The sequence below is a fragment of the Benincasa hispida genome, chromosome 12, assembly GCF_009727055.1.
Source record: "Benincasa hispida cultivar B227 chromosome 12, ASM972705v1, whole genome shotgun sequence".
NCBI lineage: Eukaryota > Viridiplantae > Streptophyta > Magnoliopsida > Cucurbitales > Cucurbitaceae > Benincasa > Benincasa hispida.
The window spans coordinates 64,148,159-64,152,730 of NC_052360.1; the positions used below are offsets into that span (position 1 = coordinate 64,148,159).

Consider the following 4,572-nt stretch of genomic DNA (forward strand, 5'->3'; position numbering starts at 1 on the left):
CTGTTACATGAAGTGTCAGAATAGGTGCTGTCACTAATCTCTTCTTCAGCTCCTAGAAACTCAGTTCGCATTTATCCAACCACTCAAATTCAGCTCCTGTCAAGGGTAATGCTAATCATGAGAAATTCTCAACAAAACGTCTGTAGTATCCAGCCAGGCCTAGGAAACTACGTACCTCTATTGCACTAGCTGGTCTCTCCCAGTTGACAACAGCTTCCACTTTCTGCAGATCAACACTAACTCCGTCTGCTAAAACTACATGCCCTAAGAACACTACCTGTTTCAACCAAAACTCACATTTGCTGAACTTAGCGTACAACTGTTTATCACGTAGTGTCTATAGAACAATCCTCAGATTTCCTCATGGGCTTTTCTGTCAATTGAGTAAACTAATATGTCATCGATGAACACTATCACAAACTGATCTAAGTACTGATGGAAGATCCTGTTCATGAGGTCCATGAAAACTGCTGGCGCATTCGTTAAACTGAATGGCATCAATAAAAACTCATAGTGCCCATACCTCGTTCTGAATGCTATCTTAGGAATATCTGATTCCCTAACCTTTAACTGGTGGTATCCTGACCTGAAATCAATCTTAGAGAACACTGTTGCTCCTCTTAACTAGTCAAACAAGTCATCAATGCGTGGTAGAGGATACTTGTTACGTATCGTGACCTTGTTTAACTGCCTGTAATCAATGCATAATCTGAGGGTACAATCTTTCTTCTTCACGAATAACACTGGAGCTCCCCAAGGCGATACATTAGGCCTGATGTATCCTTTGTCAACTAGTTCTTGTAACTGCACTTTCAGCTCCTTAAGCTCGCTCAGAGCCATTCTATATGGCTCTTGTGAAATAGGTGTTGTTCCCGGTAACAATTCAATAATGAACTCCACCTCTCTATCAGGTGGCAAACCTGATAGATCAATTGGAAAAACATCAAGAAATTCGTTCACTACAGGAACATCTTCTGGTTTCAGCTTTTCTTCCTACACCTCTACTACGTGTGCAAGAAACGTTGCGCAACCCTTTCTCAACAACTTCTCAGCTTTCAGAGCTGAAATCAAACTCGTAGGAATAATCTTCCTCTCACCCCTGAAAACCACTTCAGCCAAACCTGGTTTCCTAAAAGTCACTTCCTTCCTATGGCAATCCATAGAAGCATAGTGAGTGAATAAGAAATCCATTCCCAAAATTACATCCAACGCCTGCAACTCTAGTGGAAGAAGATCCACTAGCATACTGAGACTTTCTATTAAAACCTCACAATCACGCAGCACTTCATTGACTAGTAAAACGTCACCAACTGAAGTGTATATAACTAACCCCTCAGATAAAGGCTCTAGCATCCTATTCAGCTTAGTTAGAAACATATTAGAAACAAAGGAATGCATAGCACCTGGATCTAATAAAACACGTGCAGGTACATTACAAATAAAAACCGTACCAGTAATCACGTCTGATGTATCCTTTGCTTCCTGTTGAGTCATAGCGTAGAGTTTTCCCTGCTGCCTAGGTCTCCCCACAACTCTCTTCTGCTTTGCACTGCTGATGCCCTCTCCTGCAGCCGCTGAGAATCTCGGTTGCTCAACTGTGTGGGACTCAATGCACTGGTCCCTCTGAACTGCTGCTCTCAGCTGTGGACAGTCTCTCTTGAAATGCTCTAGCTGTCCACACTAGTAACACACACCGGCACCAACAAGACACTGGCCCTGATGATTCCTGCCACAACTTGCACATGGGGTTCTCCTGGTTTCACTAACAACGGACTCCTAACCCATCTGCGGTCTTGCTGCTGAACTAAGCAAATGACTGGTGGCTCTTCGGCTCTGGCTTGATAGACATACCTTGAACTCCATCGTGCCTCGGAGATAGCCACCAGACCGACGCTTAAAGTCTGTGACGCCTAAAGCATTCACTCCAGTGTGAACCTCACTGTGTTCACGACCTCCCCACAACTAGGCTCCACTGCTGACTTCTCCTCTGTTATACTCTACTCCACACGTAGGGCAATCTGTACTAACTGGGAAAAATCCGTCCAGTTAGCAATGGCTGTAACCGAGGTACGTATCTCAAAACGCAGCCCTCTTTCAAACCTTCGACACCTGTCACTCTTAGATGCCACAATTACATCAGCATACCGTGAAAGCTCGATATACTTTCTTTCGTACTCGGCCACTGAAAGTGACCCTTGCTTCAGCCCTAGGAACTCATCTCTCTTTGTCTCACAGTATGTGCTAGGATAATACTTGTCTTCGAATATGCCTCTGAAAGTCTGCCAGTTTAACGTACGTGCATCACTGCGCCTGGCTAATATGGATTTCCACCATCCTTCAGCCTTCTTCTGCAGTAGGAATGTGGCCAATCTGACTTTTCACTCCTCAGGACAGCTCATCACATTGAAGCATTTCTCAAGCATATTTAACCAAACCTCAGTGTCAGGTGGATCTGTGGAACCCTCAAACACTGTGGCTCCTAATTTCTTCAACCATTCTATTCCATACATCTTTTTCGGATCACTAGGCCCTGCTCTCTCTGGCCTACCTACCTCCTGTGCAGATCCAAAAAACTACTCGTTTTCTACTCTAGTCTGCACTCTCGGGGAATTGGTTCCCCTTTCAGATTAACCTTGGGTAGGATCCTGTGTCCCGTCCTGATTCTGCCAGCGTCGTTTGCTGGTATGTGGTGGCATTACTCCTATAACATATCAACACATCAAACATGCTATAGATACTTAACTCAGATGCATGATACTAAACTTCTACCCACATTCTAGTCCTGACTGTACTCACTTTTATCCATACTTGGACCATACTATGCTAGTTCTATCTGAACTGACTCATCGTCTAACTATTTACTTCCTAGATTCTTCTAAGCACTAACTGCTCTATCTCATTTCCCATGGAGCTAACCGCTATGATACCAAGTTGTCACACCCCCTCCTAAACTACCTGCTAGCTTAGTCAGGGAGATGGCATGAAGCCAACAGACATCGTCCTCCTCTAACGATACCTGTTGACCCTGCTGAATCGTTGAACCTGATAAACATATTAAACTTAGATATAAAATACTTTACATGTAACACAACACAGCGGAACCCCTGAAAACCTTTAGACACACATGAAGTGCAGTCCTGACATAACTCGGTTTGGAAAATAACCTGATAGAGATATCACAACAAAAAACATATCCAACTGGGGTTTACACAACCACGACATCTAGTGCTTACACAACCATAAACTATCCAGTTCTTACAAAGACATTTACAATACAAACAGACACAATGTACAACTCCACCCACGTATGGAGCTTGATCTGGAAGCTTTTAGCAGAAAACAGACTTGGCAGTTATCAGGCACCGAGAGCTCGAACTCTACCTGAAAAGTGGGAAAACATTTTGAAAGAGTGAGCTACGAAGCCCAGTGAGTGACTAAATTTAAAACTGTAAATCCGCAAATCAGAACACGTGATAAACCTTTAAACGTATGAATTTGTTCAATCAAAGCGTTAAACATAAACGTGTAACGCTAAAAACTTTCTCAAATATTCCGCAAGTATGTCATTAAAATCTAGCAAGGCATATCACGTATATAAAACATTTTAACTAACATGACAAATCAACGTTGTGTAGGGCACGCCCAGTACAACCAACGTGTACTAGCTCTACGATGTAGTGGGGCCCGCCCAGCACTCCCATCGTCTTTTTCGTAGTGGGGCCCGCCCAGCACTCACGATAGCATTGTATTCACAGAGTACACTCAACGTCAACAACGGAATATAACCTGTGTGCACACGGTACCATATAGCCTCGGGCTCAATATCTCAGTCATGTAGTCAATAAAAGTCTCAGAAAACCACATGAAAATATTAAAACATGTCTGCTTATCTTTATCCTTCGTAAAACTCAACCTTACTCAGCTTGCTCGTGAAAAACTAAAAATCTTTTAACAGTACTTGCTAATACATACTTTACTTTAATTGATATCGTTTCAACTACTTTTGAGGAGTTCAATAATCATGTGCTCGTATAGAAACCTCATTAGAAAATATAAGCTCAAAACTTATGCTTGAAACCATTCATAGAAATCATGTATCATTCATAAGTTCATATTCAAGCATGTAAACCATTTAAACATAAATTACAGTTTAGAAATCATTTTCGAAGTTCGTTTTGTCACTCACAGTCTTGGCTAGTTCCCTGGTCTGTAGACTCGGCCTATTTCCTCTTAGCCTGTCAAACAAACCAAAACTGAGCATCAGAACTATAAATCGTCTTGTCTTTCCATGCTCATGAATTCTAAATTCTATAAATAAAATCATACTTCACACTTTTTTTTCCAGATTTTCCAGATTCAATACCCTAATTTCCAATACTAATAACTTCCTCAATACTTGACCAAAATTAATATACTATATATCAAACTCTTCATTTTGGAACTCTCTACAACTTACCTAAAGAAATACGATATTCCCAATGGATTTGTCCAAAAATCCCTCAAACACAGTAAATACAGATTTGTGCTTCTCTGCTACCCTTTAGCTTTCTCCTGAAATTAAACCTACTTCTA

The 4,572-nt window shown here is 41.6% G+C and overlaps 1 long non-coding RNA gene across 1 annotated transcript; it reads right to left on the bottom strand.

Moving 5' to 3' along the window:
• Positions 1 to 3,204: 3,204 nt before the first annotated feature.
• Positions 3,205 to 4,362, bottom strand: LOC120068202. The gene is made up of 2 exons (XR_005479123.1): positions 4,187 to 4,362; positions 3,205 to 3,381 (listed from the first exon to the last, which is right to left on the bottom strand). It is a non-coding gene; the product is annotated as an uncharacterized LOC120068202 (long non-coding RNA).
• Positions 4,363 to 4,572: the final 210 nt, after the last annotated feature.